Source organism: Larus michahellis, chromosome 8 (genome assembly GCF_964199755.1).
Source record: "Larus michahellis chromosome 8, bLarMic1.1, whole genome shotgun sequence".
NCBI lineage: Eukaryota > Metazoa > Chordata > Aves > Charadriiformes > Laridae > Larus > Larus michahellis.
In genome coordinates, this window is record NC_133903.1 from 44,057,636 (window position 1) to 44,083,710 (window position 26,075).

The 26,075-nt window shown below is 39.9% G+C and overlaps 1 protein-coding gene across 4 annotated transcripts in view; it reads left to right on the forward strand.

Annotated features, from left to right (window-relative positions):
• Window positions 1-9,689: 9,689 nt before the first annotated feature.
• The window catches only part of ZZZ3 (zinc finger ZZ-type containing 3), a 60,247-nt gene continuing 43,861 nt past the window's right edge, over window positions 9,690-26,075 (forward strand). For 2 of the 4 annotated variants that reach the window (XM_074596648.1, XM_074596650.1), the window contains exon 1: window positions 10,153-10,323. The gene's annotated coding sequence lies outside the window, so the exon portion shown is untranslated. Of the gene's footprint in view, window positions 9,827-10,152; window positions 10,324-26,075 lie in introns of those variants that run through there. The other 2 variants (XM_074596647.1, XM_074596649.1) reach the window with 2 other exon arrangements.

Genomic DNA, 26,075 nt, shown 5'->3' on the forward strand with positions numbered 1-26,075 from the left:
AATTATTTTTGGTTCTATGTTAGAATAATCATCTTTAGGAGATACATCCAATAAAGGTTGGGTTCTGTTTTCAAATAGATAAATGACACTCAATTGACTGCTATAATGGGTGTCAACCTTCCCATCAGTCTGAAAGTTTGCTAGGTAAGTTAAGAGACGTCATACGCTGTTCAAAAGCTGTATCAAGATAAGATGAAAAAGGGTAAAAGCTATTTTTATTAATTCATATCAGACACACTCAGAACCATTTTGATAGCTCTGTATATTTTATTTGAATGCCATTGTCACTGTCAGCTGTTGAGCTGTCTCAATGCAGCTGAAACATAGATCTCTATTTTTTTTTTTTTTTTAAGGTATCCTCTGATATCTATTTGTCAAAAACTGCCGTAGGTGGTGAGATACTACAAACCTGCCAAATCTGAATTCAAAGGAGTAACAACCACACCCGCTGTTGACAAATGTCCCTGACGGCGGTAGAGAGATCTTGCATTTGAATTTTACTGCTCTGTCTAGATATCTTACTGTGACTTGCAAACCCTACTGTATGCAGCTGGGTCAATGGAAGCTAATTTATTTAGGGATTTTTATTTAAATAATCTGTTTCTTCTCCCTAGGGACAGCATATTTGATGTGGAAGTTCTAGTCTGTTTAGCTTTGCTTGGGAGTCACATAGTCATGTGGGAATGCTAACCGTTCTGTTGACACAGCTATGCTGATAGGAATTAACTTCTGACTAAGCTATCAAATAGAGATGTCAGAAGATTGGAACCAACAAGTTGTAGTGCATTAGTCCCTACTCTGGAGACTAGATGAAAATGTACTCTTAGAAGTCTGTCCGTCCAGCAGAGTGCAACCCTCAGTGACATCTGAAAATAATTGTATTTAGAGCCTTTTGTAAATTCATACGGTCCCATATTTTGGTAAAGAGAGCCCTAGAGCAGGGTAATTTCATATAAATGTCTGCTGAGATAGCGGTATGTCCCACTGACAGTGGGATACCAGCATAAAGTGTTAGAAATATGTTTGGCTATAAAACATATTATGTGGATGAAGTAGTTGTCATTTGTGGAGCAGAAGTTAAATATGCCCATCTAGGCCTGAAATTTTCTTACGAAATCTGGTGTAATTTGATGTGCCGTGCTGATGCATTATGTAAGAATCCTGCTTTTCAGATTCAAAACTTATAAAGTGTTTGGCTTTTTCTAACCTAGGATATCCTAGGTTTTCTTAAGAGGACTAAAGCCAAGTTTCTAATTAGTCTTATAGGCATTCATTTATAATGATAGTGCTAACACTTTTTTTATTTGTTATTGATTGATAGATTATCCTGTTATTCATCATATAAATTCACTTGGAAAAGCAAACCTGAGATATGGAAAATGTACAGATTATCTGCTTAAAGGGGCAAGTTGTTTCTTCATATTTGCCATACAACTATTTTATACTTAGCTGAGAAAATTCTGTTCCATTTATTCCTCTTGAATTCCCTATATACATCTGGCTTAGTGCAGTCTAAGCAGTTTTCTCACTGAAAACCTTTCAGCTCTTCGTTTTGCCCAGGAAATGAGTAAAACAACTAGGCTTTTTCATTCTTCCAAACAGATGGCTTTTCTGGCTTCCCTCTATACTTAAGCCATCCAGCGCTGACAATTAGTAGCAGGAAGCAAAATAAGAGTTCTAGATTTCTGAAGTGTTACAAAGATAGACAAATCACTTTCAGCATTATTTCACAGAAATTATGTGGTTGCAAACAAACTTGATTTATGTTAGCCTTCAAAATCTTAGCAGATTAGAAAATAGCCTTGTTCAGTACAAACTTTTAAGAGGGCTACTCTCACTAACAGTGAGAAGTGTAACTTGTTTTCTTGAATATATTCTAGAGTACATATATATTGCTGTTTAAAATGTGTGACTTGTCTTAAATGAAGAATAGCTTCAGCCTAGATTTCAGCCATTCAACAAGGTGACAAGGCTGTTTCTCCATAAAAACCAGTGTGGACACTGCCACGCAGTGAGATAAACTGTCATCTGTTCATAACACGTTTAATGTTACAGATGTTTGCTCACAATAGCGGAGTTGTGTTTTTCATAGAAAACTGGTGTTATTTACTTTATCACAAAACTTTACTCTCTTCTAAATGGGTGTCAGCTGAGACATGCAGCAAGAAAAAAAAGTCCATTTGTGAGAAACATTATCACTGATGCGTCTGATAGGTTCTGCGGATTGTCAGTGACATGCCAAGTCACTTGATGACAAGTTTACTTATAAAGATCGTAGATGGGTATATGTGTAGACTTAAAAAAAAATAAATAGGAATGTGATCACTCAAATAGGATGATTATAAGATGAATAAGCAAGAAATGTAATTTTCTGATGTGTTCAAGATTGAGTTGATTATGTTAAAGTCTGAAATACAAGTTCTGGTTGTTGAAATGAGTGGACATGAGGAAATACAGTTGACGCTTGACTTACTGATTATATACCATTATGAAATGATCTGTCAGTAAAAAAGTAAAGTTTCAGTAATGGGAACACACTGGTTATTTGTGCAGTTTTGATAAGCCTTTATGCAATGCTACTGAATCTCAAATCACTTATTTTTCTTACTAGTCATTTGTTCAGCTGCATGGGAGGTGCAAAAATAAAGCAGTTACCATCCACAAAGTCTTTTCGTAATATAAATGAAGCTGAGAAGATCTCATTTCCAGATATGTTCCTACTTTCTCACTTGGAACTCGCAAAGAAGTTATTATACATTAAGAACTTCAGCAAGATCCATTTTTGGAATAACTTACCATATGAGAAAGTAAATCTTAAAGTACTTTGTTGAGAAGAATAAAGAGGGCAGAGGAGAGGAGGCATTTGATTCTTACAAGTAAGTAACAACTTATCTCAAAATAAATTGTCAGCTGTCAAAAATGAAAAATAGCAGGTTTTGTCTCTTATCTCACAGGACAGTGTCAAGACCTTTTCATTTTCATTGTTTGTGAATAGTTTTGCCCCCAAATTAATATTTTTCTAGGTGACAATTGTGTTCTGTCCTGTGTGGTTTTTAACGTACAAGTTGAAACAAGATGTCGTGGTTACCATGGTGATCCATTGCTTTCCCCCCCACCCCGCTCCTTCCCCCGGGGTGTCTGTGAAAATGCCAAACCCAAAGGACCAGAGATGCAGCACTTGCTCATGCTGTGAATGTATGTTTGTTCCCACCGATGCGCACACCTTCTCTTTAGGACCGTTAAGTAAGATTACTTTGAGATTTTTCATCTCTAACAAAAGAAATGCACTCATACATGACAAAATGCGAACTGATTGACAGCTATTAATTCAGTTAGACAATATTTTCAATTAAATTTCTAGTCTAGTATTGAGGTTTTTATATGTAGACTGACTTTGCAATTTAACTGTAGAAACAAGAAATAAGACATAGATTTAGCTATGAACTCCTCTTTGGTGTCCCATCTTCTGAATAATGTTTAGTAAAGAAATGTACTCTCTTCTGTCTTGTTTGTTTGTAGTATAATTAATTTGCTTTCCAACCAAGTTAGGTAGTGGAGGTAATTTGTCTCTTAAACTAGATCAGTAGCAATCTGAACTTCATATGTGACCTTGACTTTGCAGGCTGAAGCAGAGGCTGGTCTTCCTGGGCTCTTTCTGTAGATCTTGAAGAAGATATAGGTTACGGAGGCACTTTCTAAGCTTCTGCTCTGCAAGCCTCCTCCAGAAGATGTTAAGTTTCCTGATCACACTCTTAACCTAAATCTGCAAGTGCCTACCCTCCACTCTGGACTTGAGTCCTGAACAGGGATCTCTCCTTTTTAAACTGTCAGTGGTGCTGGTGTCCGCTCCTGCGTGCTGGCAATTAGGTTTAAATCAAAATTCAATCTTTCATATCCTATATGAGAGGGCCCTGATCACAAGCTAGGCTTGTCTTTAAAAAAACTTTCCATTTGGAGGAAAAAAAAAAAAAAAAAAAGGTGTGCCTAAAGGCTAGGCAGAAATGTGCCAGGTCCTATTTTGGGGGGAGTTAGACACCTACCTACATCTTACTTGAAAACTTCTAATCTCTGTTCTTCTGGTTTACATTGACCATACGACATGCTGTTCAGTTTGATAACAATAAAGCCCTTTATTGTGGTCTAGGACCTGAAGGAATAGGCAAGGTAGTCAAAACAGTAACAGGGATATTCCATGACCTGACGCATCTTTATGTAGGTTGTACATAATTCAACGGATTAGTGTAGAACCACTAATACCCGAGAGTGCTCCATAGATGTAACAAAGGGAAGATCCTAAAGGAGAGGGCAAAGATAAAAGTGATTGTTGGGATAGGAGTTCCTAACATCTGTAAGGGCTAAAACTCCTAGAGTAAGCCAACTAACAAAGTCAGTGCTGATGTGAACACTCCAGTAAGGTAACTATTAATATGGACTTCAATTTTTCAGTAGCCTTAGGCAAAAACACCTGTGCCCATTCTAATCCCATTTAGTCAAAACTTTGCTGTCTAACACACGTGAAATCTTTCAGAACCTGGAAGTCTCTGGACTGTTTGTTTTCTTGAAGCTTGAGTCAAAGTTTATACACTAGAATAATAACATGCACAAAGTAACTGAAATAAAGAAAATAAATGATAAAAAAACCCCACAACCACCACCCCCCCATTGCTTGAAATATTTTAGACATCAATATTTCAGTTTTTAAATGTAAAAGCTCACTCTTTGGCATTAAAAATTAAGCAGTAGAATACATTCTGAAAAACAAGGAGCTTCCTTCTTGGTATACTGCTTTTATGTTTAATGAATGCTAATCCGGAATATTTTTCTAATAATGTACTACAGTCTAGCTGTCATTTCATATCTACCTGACTCTGAAGTCTCTACTAAAATTAGAAAAAGCCATTTAAATGGGAATACCTCAGTGGGTGAGAATCGGTTCTGCATTGTACTGAATATAGTCTAGTGAATTTAATTAGTAAATTCTAATTAACTGCAACTTTTTAGACCAATTTGTATTAGATTGCCCCTAATTTAAATATATAGGCATAAAATGGAAATAATGAAGTAACTTCCTTAACGTGTTTAACTTTTGTGATTGGCAACTTGCTTTTTCAACGTGGAATATGACATCTTTCCTAACCAAAGTCAACTCCGCAAGTCTTGTAGACTCTGCAAGAGGGTTGTGCGACTCCAAAATTATCTAATGGACATATCCTTTATTGATGACTGGAGATTGTTCTGTTTAATAAAGAGCTAAAACTTTGATTTCCCCCTGCCTTGTTCCTACCAAAAAAAAAAAAAAAAAAAGGTAAAAAAAGGCATTCCAAATTTATGGCTGGAGTGAATTTATTTTGAGATGACCCAGATGACCTCTTACAATCCTGTGCAATTTACCACAATTGCATTTTTCAGTTATTATTTTAGTATTTTTTAATTATTATTTTTGACATGCTGACTTCCATAATTACTGTAGTCTTCATGCAAGTAAGTATTTAAAGTAGTGGAAATATTATAAAAAACTGTGCATTTTGTTACTATATTACTGAATTGATAATATCATAAATTTTAATAAAAGTTGTGGCAAAAAGCCAGTACAGTCTGTGATGTAAACTGGCTACTGAAGCCACACCTAAATGAGTCAGTAGGGTATGTCTTCAGGCAGAAGTTTTATTTTTTAAAAGTTTAGACACAAAACAATTTTGTGTATCTAAAGCATTTTGCTTCGGGTAAAAACACTGAAAATGCTTTCTTCTTGTTGCTGATATTAAGGCAAACCTAGCCTTTTTCATATTTGTACTTTACATATGGCAGCATGAACGGAAAAAACGGGCTCTCCAGGGAATAGAGCAGGCAGAACTGAGCAGCAGAACAGAGGACCTATAACAAAGGAAACATGAAGTGATTCTGTGTAAGGATGCATATTTAAGCAGAAAATTGTCTTAACGCTGTTAATTTTTTTTTCTTTTAGCTCAACAAAAACTTCCTTTTTATAACTTTATGTTCTTTTCTGTAACTATCGTTGGAATTTTTTTCTTGAGAATGCAAATGCTTTTTTTTTCTTTCAGAAATATGTAAATACAAAATCCAAAAGGCCATCTATAAAGTACCTACAAACAAAATTATTGAGATGGTAATTAGTGAAGAGACATGTCAGTGTTGTGCGGAGCCAACTCCCATCCAGTCCAGGAGGGTTTATTAGTTTTGCACCATGCTGTGGAAGTTGACCCAACTGAACCTAAGCTGGCTTTAAGAACAGTCTCTCCGCTCTCGTCCAGGGCACCCAAGTAATTCCACACAACCAGCCTGTCCAATACGCCTGCCCTTGAGTCAGAGCAAATAAGCCCTAGCTGAACTCTGGAGATGAATTCGGCTATAATCTTCCTCGTCCTGCATGCCCTTTTTAAGAGCCAGTGTAGATGCAGAGCTGTAGCCGAGAACATCAGCCCTGTTTGAAGCGCAGGGTTGGGCAGGAAGCAGCAACACCTTCCTGGGGCATGGTGTGGAGACCAGAGCAGCTGTCACAGAACTAACCTAGATGTCCTTAGGATCAGCTTCTCCATTGTGCTCTATTGTGAAGAGTGAACTTTGCTAATCTTTTGTCAGAAGACAATAGACAATCACGTTTAATTTGCTCTAATAATAGGAGAAGCGATTAAGCTGTTTCATGGATTGAGATAGGTAGAAACAGCGATGATGCCGCTGAAAGCATAAGACATGTAACAGCTTCATCAAAGCTGGACCTTGTGGTCTCGGGCAGTTCTCTATGCACAAACATGAGCTTAGGCTTCAGTGATGGGAGGGATATAAAACAGCTCAGCTCCTGATGTAGAAAGTACTGACTTGCTGGGGTGGGGCCTGATCTAGTATTTTTTTTAGCTTGTCCCATTGTAAGATGCTGAAAAGCTGTCATTAACACCATTTTCCCTGGATCAGAATAGTGGGTTGTGTTTTTTTATTTATTTTACTACCCATATTATAAGGCCAGAGAAATTATTGCCCTATAAATGAGTAATACTCAAGGCTGCCCATAATAAATACAGCTACCAATTATTGGTAGAAGATAGATGCTGTAGCATGGAGGAAACTGCCACCACAAGAGCTAGGAATGTGATAATAGTTTGCAGGGTATATGGGGAGCAACAGGGGCTGACTGGAAGTGAATGTGCGTTGGAGAAGGGGCTGTGGTGCTGCTAGGCAGGAGCGTATTCCTTTATACTTAGAAATTATTTAAAAGGTGCTATAGGATACTGTGGAGAGGGGACTGCAGGGTAGCATGAGTGGATGAAAAAGAGCTTTTGAACTGTGGGGACAACAGAGTGGATGTAGAGCCCCAGCCAGCTTCAAACAAAGCAGGTTTCTCCAGGTTTAAATGTAAATTCTCTTGGGCGGAGGTCTTAGGAAACTTGCCTGATCTCAGTCTTAACTATGTACGGAGTGCTTTTTTCTTTGCTTATTAATGTGCAGCCTCTGGAAGGTGAGCTGAGCCAAACTACCCTGTAGGTACACAATGGCTGGATTCAGTCCAGGGAAAAGCCGGGGGCATGCAGAGGTGGGGCAAGAGCCTCGGGAGGATCCCTTTCATTAGCAAGAACCATTACCTGAAACATCACACCATTAACGACAGTTGCTCTTTGTTATCATCCCGTCACTAGACATTACTGCTTCTTAGGTGAGATGGCAGAACATAGTATTTAAGGCCTCCTCGGTGAATTCATGGCAAACCCTGGTGTAAGGCGTGGTTAGACAATAGAGTTTGACTGGTTTAATCCTGTTGCCAAAAAGCTCCTGCTGCCAAACGAGGATTGCCTTGTTCCTCCCCTCTACTGGCAACTCTCTCACCCCCGTCTCCAGGCTGGCTCTCATGTCAGTCTCCACAGTGAGCCAACACGGCTTATTTCCTAACTGAAAACTACCACACCAGAAACAGGAACAGTTTCTTGGTGGTTTAGTAAGTCCGAGTGGTTTACCGTGCGTGCAGATGAGCACCAGAGCGGGCAGCGGGATGCTGGGGCAGGGAAGATGGGGGGGCGGAAGAGTGCTGCCCTGTGTGCCAGCTGGCCATCGGATTAGGTCAGCTCCGTTGCTCGACTGCACGCTGAAACAGCCACGGGAATTTGAAAAAAAAAACCCAAAACCAAAAACCCAAACAAGAAACCCAATGGATTTTGCACTGAAGCAGCTGAGAAGAACCCTCAGTTCTGCTGTGAAAGCAGGAACACTTGTCTGAAATGCAATATCTTCAGCCGCTGCAGCTGTTTAGCCAAGTGAACATTTCTAAATGCATTGCAATTCGTAACATTTCAGTGCTTACAGGTGCTCCTGCAGTAACGCGAAAAGCTCCATTCCTCTCTCAGATTTGGGCCCGCAGACAGAAGACTGCATGAGAACGGTGGCAGAGGTTCAAGAAAAAAATTTCCTTCCCTCTCTTGTGGGATTTCAGTTCTTTTGAGCCTGATCACAGAAGAGTTCCGAGTCAGCAAGACGCAGGGGAAACTGAGAACTGCTTGGGAAAGTGGAGAAGCTGCTGAGGTTTTTCTGCAGACTCTGGCGTCGCAGAGCGAGTCTGTATGGCTACACTTGCAATTTGGGCAATTCGGATTTTATTAAATCGGCTTGCTTTACAAAAGTATCTATCAGTTTAATCACCAGTCAGTAGCTACTTTTAAAAGTAATTGAAAATATTCTTGAATACTTAGTCTTCTGTTACAGGAAGCTGTTTTAGGATTTCCAGCAATTTGGTAATCTCTTAATTGTTCTTAGTGGAAAGGTTCTTGAATTTCAAAAGCAGTTAGCAGAAGACTTGAGTCTTTTGTGTTTCTTGGCTACAGGAAGCTCTTACAGATGCATTATAACCATAGTGTATCAGGAAAAAAAAAACAATGAGAGATTACAAGGATAGTAAAAACATATACGGTAGCTCCTCTCCCTCTGTAGGAGTACCGAGGTAAATAATCTCCTTTTCGAGCAGGCTGCATGCGTTCAGCAGCAACTCTTGGTGATCACAGACACGTTACCGGAGAACGAGGCGGCTACCAAAAATAAGCGATTTGAGAGCCCGATTGGTTAATTCTTAGCCATAACGTGGAGGGCTGGAGCACCCCTCGGTGCCCGTTCCTGAGGCGCCGCCGGCGGCGCGGGAGCCGGGAGCGCGCGCTGGGAATGCTCCGGGACCGCTCTGGGTGCACACGCCGCCGTGGCGGCCGGCGCGGGGCCTGCCCGGGGCAGGAGCGGCCCTGGCTCGGCCCGGAGAGCGGCGGTTCTCCTCAGCCGCACGCCGCCCCCCTCCCGACCGCAGCCAACCTGCGAGTCACCCTCCGCTGGCCGCCTGCTGCCGGCGCGGCCCGGCGCCAGGGCGGCCCGCCGGAGGGGGCGTCAGGCGGGACGGCCGCGGTGGCAGCACCCACAGCCGCCGGCTGCCGCTTCGGGCCGCCCTCCTCCTCCTCCTCAGCCCTGGCCGGGGGCGCGGAGCTCCGTCCGTCAGGGCGCCCCGCCAGACACCCGCCCCGGAGCCACCCTCCCTCCCCTCGCGGGATGCCGCAGCGCGGCGCCGCTCGGCCCCCCACCCCCGCCCGGGGGCGGCGGGCCGCCCGTTGGCAGCGGGCAGGCCGGGCCGGCCGCCTCCTCCGCCCTCTGCCAGCAGGCGGAGCTGCAGGGAGCAGGTCCCCGCCGCAGCGGCTGGAGGGGGAGGGGAAGGAAGCGGAAGGAGCCGCCGCCGCGCTGAGGGGAGCAGGCGCTGTGCGGAGCCGCCGCCGCCTGGTGCGGGCAGGACGGAGGGAGCGAGCGGCGCCGGGGGCTGCGCGGGCCGGCCGCGCCGAGGAGCGGGCGCCAGGTGAGGGCTCGGGCGCGGGCCCGGCCCCGGGGGAAGGGGAGACCCGGATGGTGCCGAGTTCGGAACCCGCGAGGGGAGGGGGAAGGAGGAGGAGGAGGAGGAGGAGGGAACGCGAAGGGGGGAAGCCCCCACGTGACCAGCGCGTGCGGGGAGGAGGTGGTGGCTGTCGGCGCGCGCGCGCCCGGTTCGAATCAGCTGGCCCGCAGCGGCGCCTCGCGCGGCGGCCCCGCCCCCCCGAGCCTTACGTGTGCGCGTGCCCGACCCGACGCGGAGGGGGCTGGGGGGGACGGACACGTGCGCGGCGCCGCGGCCGCCATGTTGGGTCTGAGCGCAGGGCGGGCGGTGCGCGTGCGTGTGTGCGCGCGGGGCCGGACCGGGTCGCGAGGCGGCGGGGCGGGGGGGGGGGACGGGAGAAGGAAGGAAGTCTCGCGAGGTGTCGCGGTCCCCGCGGGAGCGGAGCCGGCTGCGGGATGGCGGCGCAGCGCTGGGCGTGCTGGGTAATGGTAACGGGGGCCCGGGGGGCGGGGACCCTGGGACCAGCCTCCTCCCCGCCATCGTGCCCCGGGCCACACGGGGAGCGGGGCGGGGTTGGGCGCCCCGGGGAAGCGTGACTGGCTCCGCTCCGCTCCCTCCTCCCGCGCCGGCCCTGCCCCGCCTCACCTCACCTCAACTCACCTCGCCTCACGCAGTGCCCACCCCCCCCAGGCTCTCCAGAGGAGTGCAGGCTGCAGCGTCCTGCCCCGGGCCGCGTCCCACCGCTCACTCCCCGCTTCTCCCCCCGCACCGTCGCTGCCCTTCCCTCCGGGCCCCTCCGGCCGGGGGCGCTGGGCTTGCCGACAGTGTCGCTGGCGCCGTCCCGGGCAGGGCCACGCCAGATGTGTCCCCTGATTGTCCCCCGCTGCCCTGCCGTGTCACCTGGTGGACAGGGCGCCCAACTTCACGGAGCTGACTTGGCGGTGCCTCTGGCTGCGCCAGTGCTGCTCTCGCAGGGTCCAGCCTGTCTTAGCAGCCAGAGGTCCTTTGGCCCTTCCTCGACCAACGCGCAGCCTTGGGCCGTGCCCTTGCCCCCCACAAGCACTTTGTGCTTTTTTGCTGTCTCGGCACGCTTTTCACACCTGTCCCATGGTGCTCCTTCTGAACTCGCTCAGGTTTCTGGTGCTGAACCCAAACTGCTCCTACCCTGTAGGAATGCTGATGTTCAAGGATGCAGAGGTCCAAAAAGAGAGATATTCAGCGTCACAAGTCTGATCTTTCTTGAGGCTATGATATATGTCCCATTACTTGCCGAACCTGTAAACTACATTGCTGTTTTCTCTTGTATTTGGAAAAATAACTCCAGTAGTATCCAAGTATCCCAGCTCAGCAATATCCCCTTTGTCTCATAGTCCTGATCTCTCTTAAGGGAGAGCATATGGTTGGGTTTCTTCCTTATGGTGTCTTGTGTTCCGTCCCTGATTATCCAGGAATGGTGGCGGTTTTTGTAGTCTTGGCATATAACTCTTCACTTTGCTAATCTAGTTTTAGGCTGCCGCATAACTGATACTAAATTTTTGTAAAAGAGTATGTTCTTTAGGCTTTGAAGTTCCAAGTTTTATTTTTGACATATGCTTGCAGTTATGAAACGCATTGTAGTAGCTCATCAGTTGCTGAACATATATTTGCATGTTTTCCATTGATACTGTCATTATTACTGTACTGATAACCCAGCGATCGTTTACCGAGGCTTTTCAAGTGAAGCTCTAAGTGTGCTCGGTATCTCATATTAAATACTAACTTGTGCAACCTTTTGAGAATATGATTTTTGGGTATATTTCTAATATGTTGTTAGATATGACGCCCTGCCTTGCATCCTAGCTGCTACAAGGACTGGTGATCCAGTAGCAATTGGTACATTTGGGGTTAGCAAAATTCGGTTGTTTTCATAAGCAAATATAACTTTTCAGAGAAGAAGTTGACAAGTTACTGTTGCAGTTTGTTTTCAAGTATCTTTTAATCTTCCTGTACTGCCTTTCTAGTATTTGCTTAATCAGAAGTGGAAAAAAAGTTTATTTAAGGAAAGAAGATGGTGTGTGTTAAACAGTAGGGGAGAAAAATGCAGTCCTTTTAAAGTAAAGAGTATGTGGTAAAATGTTCAAAACCATAGCTATCAGGTGAAATTTTCATCCAGTTGAAGTCACTCATGAAAATCCCATTGCCTTAGAAGGGGTTAGCAGTTAGTAATTTACCTTAACGTGTGACTTTTGGCAAGTCATTCAGAACGTGAACAACTTTGGTGGCAGGGTTTCTCCAGCACTGTCATGCTTATTTCATAAAAACATTCTATGTTTCGAATTTACAGTATGGCTTTTTGTGAAGGACTCTTGCACAGTAGAACCATGTGTGTCAGTAAGCAGCAGCAGTTATGACTTTAAATTAAAATATTTGTTGGTAATTTATGTGTCTAGTTATTTAGTCCACTATAGGTAATTGTTGCAAATCTCAGTTGTACCACTATTAACTGAAATGATTTTTTCTTTGCATTGCATACTCCAAGTCTATAATTACGAAGAGATAGGCTGTGTTAACTAGATCAGTTACTAAGCTATTTAGTCATGAAGTTCATATATTTTGTCTCATAATTTTTAACATTTCTGCAAAAAGAGAAATAACAAGTAGAATTTTTGAGCTCAGTGTTATTGCACTTCTAATGTGCAAAAATAACTAGGTCTCTATTTCTCAAAATTGGTAATGTATCCTAGCATGGGCTTCTGTTCTACAGTTGAATAGCATGTGACTGCTCTGATATTTATGTGTGTTTCTAACACACTTGTGTAGTGAGATTCCAGCCTGCTGTCCAGAGTCTCATACAGAATGAAGGCTTTACTTTCCCAATATTTTCATGAGACTTAAGGGGTTTTTTTGGTGTCTGGTTCTTCCAGATCATTCTACGTACTTTGAGTAGGTTGACTTCTGGTCAGCAAGAGTCGTCTGATTGTTACAAGGAGGAAGGACTTTTACTCCGCTCTTTTACCACCTTGTTGGATAAGGGAAATAAGAAATGTTTTCTTAATGTTTCTAAAAGTGCTCAGGAAGTTGATACAGAAGTCTTTGCAGTCTGTCTGTCCTACTTCCAATTGTGTGAGGCAGTTTTTGTTTTTTAAATTAGTCTTTCACATTTGAAAAGCTCTCTTTAAAGTCCTTAGGGTTTGCTTTGTTTTGGTTTTCCCAAAAATGGGGATGCATTAAGCGGGAACTGATGGTGCAGGTCTCTCTGGTCATAAAGAACCAGATTTGCAAGAGATAACTTACTTTACAAGTATTCAGCACTTGCTTATATACATAGATTTACATTGCACTTACAGTTCTAGGATTGCAGTAGCATAAGACCCATTGTTCTTTTTATTTAGGTCAGTTTAAATGTACTTAAATTATTCCAGACAGGTATTTGTAGAACTTGTCCTTAAAAACCTTGAAAAAGAAAAATTCTGCTGACTCTTGCAGGTGGGAGCTAAGTTGCAGAAAGTGAGAACCTTTCTCACTTCTGTAGTGAGGAAGTTGGGTTTTTTTAGTTTCCAAATTAAGTGTTCTTTGCTGGAAATCAAGCTGCTGATTATAAGAACTTGCTTCTGGTAAACTTTAACACTTAAGGGTATATTGTTCTAGTTGTAAGAACATTGTAAATATGGTTTCTTCGAAAACTGCCTTGGTTGTAGTCATGAGAGTTTATTTTAGTTTTGTGAAGACCTTCTTTCTGTTTGAATAACTCATAAAGCACTTAAGAAATCCAGAGTTGAACATTAAATAGTGTGTTCTCTTTCTTATTGGACAAATAAGAAAGGGCTTTTTTCAAACAAAAGGACTTCTAAAAAGAATCTCTGGTTAGGTGCAGCTTTGTAATCAAAATACTTGGTTTTGGTTTTGTAGCATTGATAATTTGTACAGTTTGTGTTCAAAATTTGTGTATTTGTTCCAAGTTTGCATTTAACTACTTTCCCTTATATTTTTATATTTATATAGTTTTTTATATTTTCGGACAAAAAGCTTAGTAGCTTAACTTACAAAAAGTGTTCTTTAGAGGTACTTTAATGTTTTAATGCTTGTAATGAATTCAGCTAAACATAGAAATGCAGAAAGATCAGCTAGTCCGGTCCTCTGCCCTTTGGAAGTGTACGGAGATCATTCCCTCTGATGATGAAGTTCCTCTTTGTGTTGCTTGTTTCAGCAGCTCATCAACCCATGGTTGAAGTTTTACCTGATACTCAATTGAAATAATTTTGCTTTGCGTTAAGCTGATTGCTTTGTGTCTCGCTTCAGAAAACAGTTGATTCTCCTTGTAGTGATGTTTTATGTATTAGATGGCCGTTAGCTGCTCTCCATTTTTTCTGGTCTACTGAATTTCATCATAGGGCATAGGAAAATGAATGTTGGCAAGATAGACAGTTCGATTGTCCAAGATTTTAAAGATGTTTTTACTAGTTCAGATTTAAATACAGTATATAAACACAAATATTTGTTTTGATTAGTGCCAGACAAACTAGTGGTAAGAAGGGTAAAAACGTATCTTTTAGAGAATACGTCAGTAGTAGAGCAGTGGGATTTTGTCAGTGTTTTACAGCTTTGTCATGAGAAATATCTGATTCATGTCCTTAAAATGTAGTGTTTTGAACTTTGTTTGAAACACTTATTTTAGTTAGAAAATTTGAAAGTCAAAAAGGAAATGAGCTTTCTTGAGAGTTTGCCTGTTGGTACATAAATGGTAACATCCTGCTTTTTGTTGTTGATTTTGTTTTATTGGTGCATATATATGTACATAAGATCTGAATTTTTCAGAGCTAGTTATTTTTTTTTGTGAATTGAAGTGTCTCTGTAGTATCTCTAGTATAGGAAAGGAAAACAGGGATATAGCTCAAATTCAAAATTGGAGGAGCTATGCAACTGGGTTACTGTGCCACATACAAATACATCAGTGGGGGAGGAGCATGGTAGAGACTCCTCTGTATATTTGTGTTTGAAAGATACTCTGCTTGTACTGTAGTGTTGAAGTTAGGGATTTTATCTCCATAGCTAAAGAATCTTAGAGGCACCAAAAATAGATACTGTCAGAGATGATTTGCCATGCTGGATAGCTACTTATTAATTAAATGCTCTAAGGACATTTCAGATTGAAGGCATGCATCGAATGGAGTTGTGCAGGTGTATTTTCTGAATTTAATCCTGTTTAGTCTTTCAATTTGTGACCTGGATGATAGAACAAAGCAGATTTACTAACTGCCTGGACAGTGCAAATCTTGGAGGTAATACAAGCATTAGAGTGTGAAATGGTCTTGACAAATTGGATGAATGATCTGAACTATATGGGATGCAGTTCAGTAAAGAGAAATACAAAGTAATATGTTTGGGTGGCAGCAATAAACTTAAATATGAGAAACAACTGACTGGGCGACAGTTCTGCAAATAAGCAGCTGTATCACAAAATGAACAGAAAGGAATCATGACAGTTATAAAAAAAACAAGAGTCATACTGGGATATATGAGCAGGATTGAGCAGACACGAAATTTTTCTGTAGTACTCGGGGTAAGGTGTCAGATGATGTACTGTCTCCATTTTTTGTTACTCCAAACAGATTTGGACCAATTGAAGAATATCTAGAGAAGAGTTGCAATAATGACCTTTGAGGAAGGACTGAAAGAATTGCATTGGTTTAGTCTATAGCAGAGATGGGGAGACATAGTACTAGGCTTCAAATATGATAAAGATTGCTACAGAGAAGAATGTAATAAACTGTCCTCTCTAGGTAGGATAAGAAATAATGGTCCTAAAGAGCACAAAAGGAGATTTCAATGTTAGGAAAAGCTTTTCAGCTCTATGGATAGATAATGACGGGGTTAAATATCTGAGGGAGGTAATGGAATATCTATTGCTGAAAGTGCTCTAGAAAAGGTTAAATAACCTCCTTTCAGAGGTGATTTAGGTATAGTTGGTCTGTCCTTGGCACAGGAGGTAGGATGACTTGTCAGCATTAGCTCTCCACATTTTTGTGATTTTTGTAACTTTGCTGACCATGATTTAAAAAAAACAAAACAAAACTTCATGGTGGAGCAAAAAAAAAAGTAAGTGATGTGACAGTTTGCAAGATTTAGTTTAAAAAAAAATAAATCATCAAACATATTCATTAAGGTTTTTTTAATGAAGCATTTATGAAAGCCTTCTGTAATGTAATGTTGAAAATAATAGAGACTTCCTTGTAGATTTAATATCTTTGACTTACCTTTATGTTTTTTTTATGATCCACTGGAAATAAACTGAGCTAGAGTAAAAGTCTTTCAGAAGACTTCATTGAAGAGAAGCAAAGTTCAAAAAATTAAGTCTACGGAGCCAGGGAATCAGGTGCATTCCAGGCTCTGAAATAAAGCAAATCATGAAACTTCACCTTCTTTCTGTAAAATAGAGATAATGGTTATTATTGGAGAGATGTATTTTGAGGGGTGATCATCACTTTTAAAGTATCTTCAGGTTCCTGAAGAGTTTGTTATATAAATGTGATGTTATTTAAAATTGGTTTGTGTTTCGTGAATTAGAAATGGATTTCAGTCTTTCATGTCCATTGCTGTGTTAATAGTCACAATATGGAAAAGCCTGAAGAGAAATGTATGCCTTCTACTATATATACTAGTTTTAAACAAAATTTCTCCTTTGAGATTCATTTATGTGATTTAAAAATATTTGATTAAATTGGAAGAACTAACCTTGGCACAAATGAGTTGTTAAAGCTTTTTATGCTTAGAAGTACTGGGCAATTTGATAAAACTGTGTTTTGAACCAGATTCAGTTTAATGAATTATTCTGCACTTTTTCTATTCAAAATCAACTGCCTGCATTCCATGTGACCTTGTTCAGGCTTTTCTGATTTTTGAAATTTGACACAGCTGCCTTGGGCTTAATGACGAGTGAAGGATAGGCTCCGTGTCACTTATGTATGTGCTCTGTAATTAAGAAAAGGGTTAAAGTGAAACAAATTCTATCACATTCTTGACATTTTAAAAGAGTGTAGAGGATTTAGATTAAAATAATGCTTTTGGTCTATTACTGCTTAATTGTAATTAGGCTTTTAGGGTGTTTTGCCATTTGACCAATGATACGGATTAAACTTTAACTTCACAGAGTATCATCACTGCCTTTGTTGTAGTTGTCGAGAAAATGGTCCTATCCATTGAGACCATCCATAAAGTGTTGGTAACTGACATGGTACTGTTTTTAGATCCCGATGCAATGTTTGCTTGCATATAGTTGCAATTGCAGCAGGATGCGGTGAAAGTTAGTTCTAAAGGTTTCTTATACTTTATTTCGGTTAAATAAATGTGATCTCAAAGCTGTTAATGAGCATCCTGTTTCTAAAAATCAATAAAGGAAGAAAGCAAACATTGTTTTTAGAATAAAGTCAGAAAAGAAATTTGTTCCTTTCCTCAAGCATTTTAAGTCTTTCAGGGATTTTCCTTATGTGTATCACTGCAGAACAGAGGCTTTTTTGTAGAGTATTATAAAGAGGTCACAGTACCTCATGCAGTAAGGGCACAAAGGCTTAAGTCTTAGGCAGAGACAGATGCACCTATTCCCTAAGCTCCACCTGAAGGGCTGTAACTGAGAAGAAATTGTCAGACAGAATTCTCTGAAAAAGGCTGTTTTAACCTGGAGTTTCAAGAAGAATTTCGTGCAGAATGGGCTGGGGGACTATATAGGCAATGACTGACTAAATGACTTGGAGTGGGAATCTATTAACATTACAACAGATGCTGGGGTTTGTTTACTTGTTTTTTTCTGTTTCCAAGTGTGTAAAATTTATTTGTCAACTTTAAAAATTGTATTTTATTAATAATTCTAAAGTTAGAATATATTGGTACATGCTTTTTCTTCCACCCACTACCTTCTTTTCATTTACTTTCATGCACTTTCTCTGTACATGTCTGAAAGTCAAGAGTATAACTAGCAGTGAGTTTTACTGGTTAGGTATACGTGATTATATTGCATTTGTTAGTAACTACTCTGACTAGATTGTCACTTGAAAAGATTTGATAATGTTTCTGTGGTTTGCTATCCTGCCAGCACTGTTCTTTGGGTATTTCCTCAAAAGCTAGGCTTCAGGAAAAAGGAAGCTAACCAGAAGTTTCTCATTTATTTTCAATCCTCAGTCTGCAACTTTTGTGGTTTTTGTTTGTTTGTTTGTTTTTCCCTGGAAAAAATAGGCAAAATAGAAAGTCACTGCAGTTTATGATTTATTTCTTTTTAAACTGGTTTTCTATTTTTAGCAGAATCATGGTGTTTATTTTGTCAATTTTCTGGAATTTCTGCTATATCCAGTACATTGCAAAAAATGCAGAGAGGCTGAAAAAATCATTATTCATGGTATCATTGTGGAGGCTGCAGTAATGCAATTACTTTTCATATATGCTTACATAGCTTTAAATCCATCTGTGAGGAGGTGGTTTCTAACAGAACAAAATGTAGTTATCTCATTTCTCTTCTGTGAGGTCAGCTGAGAATTTCTCTGGATCATGTAATTGGGAATCCACTGATCTTTAAGAGGATTCCTAAGATACTTCAGATGGAAGAGGTTCTTCACATAGCTGCCACCTCACAGCCAGTGCTGAACAGGACAATGAGAAATATTTGCTCTTCTTATGATGTCCTAGTGCAAGTAAAGCTTCCCCCCCTCTTCTCACCCCTCGACCCCAAGGTGAAGTCTCTCTCTTTCATATTTCTTTTCCTACTTTACACTTCATTTCAAGACTTTTTAGATGCTAAGTCTTATCTCACTGAGGTTCTTGACATGTTGTTTGAAGGTCTTAGTGGTTGAACCAAAGAGAATTCTGTGAATTCTCTATATTTTATTCTCAAAAATGGTTTGCTTTATGGAGTACAGTTTGCTGTCGGGACCATTCAAATTATACAGGTGTCTAAGTGCTAAGGAACAAATTTCTTGCTGTTAAGATCTAGACAGTCTTTTTCTGTGGTTTTCTGACTGCCCCTCAAAAAAACCCCACAACAACAGTATAGGTAATTCATTTCTTGTTAGTATTTGTGAATTTCAATTATGTCGCTCATGATCTGAAAATATCCCTGGGTAATTACAGCCCAGAAACGGTTTTATTGAAACATCCTATATTGCATGAAGGGTTATTTTTTTCTCCTACTGAAACTCTGAATGTAGAGAGGGAATTTTTTGCAGGGATATAGAGATAAAGGCAGGCGAGTTAATGTCATTTCATCCAGTGTGACTCATGTCTCATTGATTTTCCACTTGAGAGGTAACTCTGGTGATCAGAGTTCTGCTTTGTGTTCTGCTTTTAGGGTATAGCTCATAAATGAATTTAGTTGCAGTTACATCAACGGCCCTTTTAAAAAACTCTTGCTAGATTGGTGTACGTCTGTATTTACTTGGCCAAAGAAATTCTCCCGAAGAAACCATCCCAAAAGGTCAGGAGATTCTCCATGAGAAACAGAAGAGCTCTGGAGAGGCTTACTGTGTAATATTCTTGGTACCATTTTCAGTTTTGATTCAGGTGTCACTATAGCTTTGTTATATGACTTGTACCAAATAATCATGTGGACATTTCTTCTCATCCTATCTGTTCTGTCAGTAAGCCTGATTTGCAGAAGTGGCATGAGCTAGAATTTAAGTTCTGTTTGCTTATCCTCCCTTAAATGTGCCCTTTACTACAATGGGCTATAGTTACAGCTTCCCTTTCCCTCCAGCTAACCTCAGCAAGAGAAATGTTAGCTCTTGCTACTGCTTTGAAACAAAAGTTTGCTTTTCTTATACTTAGAAATTAACTTCTGTCGAAGTCTGGACAACTGTTTCTTTTTGACCTTCACTGACTGTATTTTCCATAATGAGAAGATGTCAAAAAGAGCCCAAGGGTTTGAATCAGTAACAAATCAGAATATAGAAGGTCTGGTTTTTGTTCCTCTGATGCCTTTTTTGTGCCTCAGGTTCTGTCAGTGAAGACTTGCATCAACTGGACTTCAGTTAAATTTTCAATACAATTTTAACAGTTTTATATTTGAGTGAACAGTAAAACAGAATGAAAATAAAGTAAAACAGATGATGGTATGACCTCTGCTTTGCAGAAGCAAACATGAAGAACACGTCCCTGAAGAAGTTCGTAATTCCAGTATAATACAGGTTATGGCTGGGCAATACAGATAGATGGAAACAGTAAGATGGTTGAATTATTTCCTGTGCATCAGTTAATAAATATTTTTATCCTCATCGTGGAAGATTAGAGTTCCAAGTTAAAAGAAGTAACTTACAAAGCATAAGGGAGAGCCTGAGAGTAAGGCTTCGCATTACGGCTAACCTGATCCAATGGCTATCTGTCACCGAAGTACATAGTTGTAACCCCTGCTTTCCACTGGCACCTGTGCTCATTTGACCACTACAGTAAGCCTGTTTAGGGAGCTAAACCAGCAGAAAAATAATGGCTCTTTTGTAGGGGTTTGTATGTTATAAATCAGCTCATTGTGAGATCGGATTGAATAGTAAAGGAAAGACATGGGAAAAATCAGTCTGATGCCACGCGCCTGAGGGTTACAGGGGAGTGGGATTGCTCCTTTTTGTAGATTAAATCACTTAACAGTAAAATGAAACCTCACCTGGGAAGTCCTGTTGGAAAATTGAAGAGAGGATGATTGAAGGCTCACCAGAGTGGGAATCAACGCCATTGCCAAGGAGTGAGATGATAGATGGGTGTGGCTTTGTTTGCTGTGTTAGAAAGATGTAGGGAAGTGGTGCCTTGGACAAAGCAATAGACTAAGGAAATGCTCTTTGGAGAAGTATCTAAATGGCGATGAGTGGAGCTGGAGTAGAGAAAAGAGCATTGCAGTCATTAGGATGCAAAATTATGAGACCCTCATGAGATTTACCCGCTTGGGTAACAGTGGAAACCTTTCTAAATCAAGCCAAGTGCTGAAAGAGAGTTCAATTACTAAAAAAAATGTTTGTCGTTGGATCTTCATAACTTTCATTGTCAATGAATGTGTAACCTTTAACATAGGCTTCTGGAATGGTACAACATGCTTTTAATTATGATTCTGCTAACTCAGACATGGATTTATAGTTTTATTTCCTTAGTGGCTGTTTAAATACATGGACATTGTACAGCTGCTCTTCTTCATCACTAGGAGTGAATAAAAAAACCTGCTTTTAATGTTTTCCTCAGCTGAGCAAGGATAACCCAAACTGTAGGCAAACAGAACTCCAGAAAGGAAGTAGTGCCCACCTTAGCTGGCACATGATTAAAGATGGGGATTGTCAGTCAAAATAAGCAGGTGTTTTAAATGTTAAAATATGGTCAGAGTTGTTAATTTTGATCAAATACTTAGAGTAATGATATTTTAATAAAACTATTTTAGCGATTGCAGAAAAAAACACCCCTCTACTCTGGTAATAGTCTAGAGGTGATATAAATCTGATGTCTGTTGATTTCACCTCTGTCTTGTGTTAGAGTTGTAGAAGGATCTCACAAAACTGAACGAATGAGTGATAAAATAGAAGCAGGAACTCATTTTCAGAAATGTGAAGTAATGCATGAGAATAAAATAACTTTATGCAAAAAAAACCAACCCTGACTTTAAATCAGCTATTACTGCTCAGGAAAGTGTTCTGATAGATGTTTCTGTAAAAACATGAACTCGTTTTTCACTAGCTGTCAAAAAAGGTAAATAGTGTTGAGTATTCTTAGAAAGGGGTCATAACATAAAACATTACTATTCTATGGTAAAAATCCATGACATACATAGGTCATGCTTTGAATTTGATTATCGCACACTGATCTCTCTGCTAGACTTAGTACAGAAAAAGGCAACAAGAATAATCAAAGGTTTGGGATAGCTTCTCTATGTGGAACACCGAGGAGATAAGGGAAATAAAATATCCATTAATTCCGGGAGTGTACAGCAAAGGTATGTCCTCAGGTCTGCCATGCCATACATGGTTAGGTTACTGTATTTTGAGTACTTTCTGTGTTTGTAGATACAGTGAAACTAATTTTTAAAGGTATGGGGGTTTAATGTATTTTTTTTTTCTTTTTTTCTTGATAGAAAGGAATGTGCTTAATTGCTTATTGCTCTAGGAGAGATAATACATCATTGAGTTATGAGGGCTTTGTGTATTCAACATATAGCAAAGGCTGCTTAGGTTCTGTATTCTTACTGTATTTATTTTTTTTTTCTTTTATGGCTATAGCATTATGCCATGGGTAATACAGTTGTTCATAGCTGAATAATTTCATATTTTTATACAGAAATCTTAGATGTTTTCTAAGAGAACTGACAAAGTTATTTTTTGATAATATTTTAGAAAAGGTTAAGCAGTTTTATGGATGGCATGTAAATTACATTTGTCAAGTTAATCCTTACGTAATACTTGATGTCAGCTCTTCAGTGGTATTAAGGAATAAGCGTAGCACTTGGTTTTACACAGCACTGTTAAATTCCTCAGAATAGTTTGAAAAAACTGTGCCTTAAAAAGGTTTGGTAGGGCTTTTTAGGACATCGTTGGCAAACTCTACGTGATTTATTATTTTTAAAAGCCATGTAGAATTTTCTGCTTGATGTCTGTATAAATGTAAATGTGCATATGACTGTCAAAGCAAATGAATGTGATTTCCAAGTTTGTAACTGCTTTTATTGATTATTTTCAAATTCAAGAGAAACATAAATTCCAGACTGTATCTGTGGCAAACTCAGAAGCTACTGGTCAAATTTGGTTTGGTCTTGTACAAAATGAGGATCTGGAGTAATTGGATCTCTATAACTGAATGTTTCGGAGGGATAAAAATCAGGAAAAAAAAGTCCATTTTACATTATATTTGTGTAAGTCAGTATGTAAGTCCATAGTAAATAACTTGGTTGTTTAGTTTAAGCTTTATCTAATTTCTTTAAATCAGAAGTTTCTAAACGTGTTGTCAGTTGATACAGTGTGTGGGCAGTCTGGTGTGCATTTCAGAGCAAAGCCCATGCCTGTGGAGAGCGAGAACTTAACTGCAAGCACAAATTTTGTACTGCTGAGATGGTTTAGCCATTTAGGAAGCTGTCTGAACTCTGGCAATCTGCTGATGTTTGCTTAGGATAGGTATGGAAATTATATAATCCGCACTCTCTGCCCCAGCTTCTGGCAGCTCCTTCCTGTTGCCTGAATCGGTGGTACAATATGCTGAAGGTAGACAGTAGCTCTCTTTTCCTTTGTTCTTGTGCTTTGAGAAATTCTCTAGTGGCTGAACCTGGAACTTGAATAGCCTTTTCATGTTTCTTCAGTCCTTACCTGCTGTTACAGGGTAATTGCAAGGAATGATAGGATGAGCATCACCTTTTTGGTTTTGGAAATAGTTACTACTAAGAATTTTAGATACCACAGACAGACATTTTTATATAAAAGGTTAAATGATCTAATTGTTATTTTATTAAAATGTGGTCATAGTTTGCACTGTATTATTGAATTAATAACTGGTAAAGTATAAAATCAGTGAAATATTACTGTAGTCGTGAGGCCTATCGTCTTGAGACAAAGGGTGCAATTTAAAACTGTCAAAAATTACTTCAGTTTCAGAAAATTAAAATAAGAAAAGGCAAGATGCTTTTTAAAACCTTGAAGTCTAATGTGTCCTATTAGGGTAAATAAAACTGCAAACATATACCTAGGTTACTAGTACTGAGTGTATCCATTTGAAACATTTGAAGTTATAGTTGAAAAGGCATACTTTGTTTATGTAGTAGGTTTCCATCATTGATAATACCATGGATTTTTTTTTCTTTATTCCTGGAAAAATGTGTATAGGCAAAGTCATAAAAAGTGAAGCAGAAGGGGGAGCTCTAAGTAAAACACAAAAATTTTATTCTGACAATAAATACATACAATTGAAAGTAGTAAGGATAAAGAGTTAAGACTGAAGTTGCTGTAAAAGTTGCGTTGGTTACCTAACCTTGAAGCCTTTCCATTTTGCCAGGGTGTGGGTCTTTATACCCATTTGTAAAATTGAAAACTTGGAATTCTCTTTTATAAACACATCAGTGGGATAGCCTGAGTGCTAAAAATGTATGGGAGCTCATGAGAAGACAGGGAAAGTTCATGGAAGAGAAATCCACTGAAGTTTAGTAAATAGATAGAAATCACATATGACTTAAGAGGACCCTGAGCTAAAAATAGTTGTAAGCTGGGAAGGTATTGGGTACAGCAGCTCTTCCCTAGCCAACTGCTTATGGCTGCTGTTCGAGGCAAAGTGCTGACTGGATGGACCTTTGGTCTGACTCAGTGTGAGGAAAGATGTTTGAAGTTAATAAAGTTTAAAATAATTGATTTGCTTTTAAAGTTAATGAGGAAGAAGTTTTGAAAATGGATGGTCAATTAACATACAAAGTGTATTGAATGTATGTTGTGCATAGGTGTCAGGTGTGTTCATGTGCTTAGGCAGTAATAGGTAAGTCTCTATTGCTCTGTAAATGTACAACATCTCAATATCTGGAGCATGCAATATGTTTAGAAAGTGCTTAGGACATGTTTATAAATATTGCAAAACAAAGCAACCCTGAAGAACAGTAATAATCAAAGCAGAATACCTGGGTATTCCTTATATCACAAAGTTGAGTAAAGGAAGGAAAAAGAAGAGCATACAGAGGGTAAAATGTAGTTGTATTTCTGCAGTGTGTTGAACAGGTTAATGGTGGGTTTAGAGTAACAGTGTGAAATCTCAGAAATGCTTAGAAATGCATTTTAAACCTATAAAATATGTATATTCAACAAGTTAATAAGATACCTGGAGAAAAAACAGCTGATGTGTAGTTGTACTGTGTGAAAAGTTTTACTCTTCTGGCTCAATATTTCAAGATAATCAATTTGTGACTTTTAAATATTAAAAAAGCATGAATCAGGTCTAAGTTTTTACTGTGCCAAAGGCTGTAGAAACTGCAAAACTGATGAGCAAGCCTGTGTCTAGATGAAAAATGTAAGTGGAGCAAGCCTAAAGATTATTTATCAGTGGTCACAAGAAAAGCAAAGACCTGTAGTTATGGCCAAAAAAAACCCCACTCGTCTGGATTTTTTACAGTGTGATAATGGCATTTTATGCAAAAATGTTCAAACAAAAAAAATGTGTATAGTGAGAAAGTAAGCAGTAACTGAAAGGCTGAGATTTTAAATGTAAATGCAGACGAAACAGAACTTTCTTTGTATTTCCAGTTGGTACTGTAAGCATAGGCAAGGCAGAACACAGAAAACCCAGGAAATTAAATGCAGCGTGTTGTTTATCAGTGAGCATTCTGGCCTACAAAGACTTTCTGAGCAGAGCAAGAGAAGAAAGCAAAATAGCAATTAAGAAAAACAAAATTACCCACGATGCAATCATAGTCCTATTTGAATAATTTATATGAAAATACAAAAGGAAAATAGACTACCATTGTACTGTTAAATCAAGGAAATTTTGTCGAGCTGTCCTATCTGGAAGTAGTTGGATGTAGACAGAAGCAGCTAGACAAAGTAACGTACTAGTTGAACTGGGACCACTCTTAAAATAAAGTTTGTGGGTTTTAAGTCAAGGCCTCTATTACCAATAGGTGTGCTGTAATTAAAAGGAAAAGGTATCCAATAATGTTCATATTGAAAGTTTTGTTTTGTGAGCCCGGAGACAGGACAGCAATCAAACAGCAGGTGGCTGGTCGCTGTTACTTTAAGAGCTTTTAAAAAAATGCAGTGGCTAATGCACTTAAAACACCTTCAGTTGAAACTTCAGGAATCCAAGTAGACTGAAATATGCATAAGGGTCTTGTATTCAGAACACTGAACAAAGAACGAGAATATCAAGCTATAGAGGGGCATGAAACCTCTCTGCTTAACAAGCTCAGTGTCAGTTGCAATGCAGAATTTCGAAAGAATCTAAGAATAAATTGTAAGACATTGTTTGTAGGTGCTGATATCTGCTATTCTGTCAGGATGCCCAAGCACTGGGAGAAAATTTCTGTCTGCCTTCAAGTACTCCTGGGGAGATAGGCTGATTCTCGGTGTAGATGATGCTGACATCCAGCTCGCAGAACAGGAATGTGCTCAAAACTGCTCTGAAAGACTGTCTGCAAAGACAAGGCTGTCCTGTGTGGCTAAATGTAGCTACCAGCTGTACTGTGCATTGGACCAGACATCAGAAAGAGACAATGAAAATAAACAATATCCTATATGGAAGGCTGGAACAAAAAGTAGGGATAGGTCTTTTTGCCACAAATCACTAT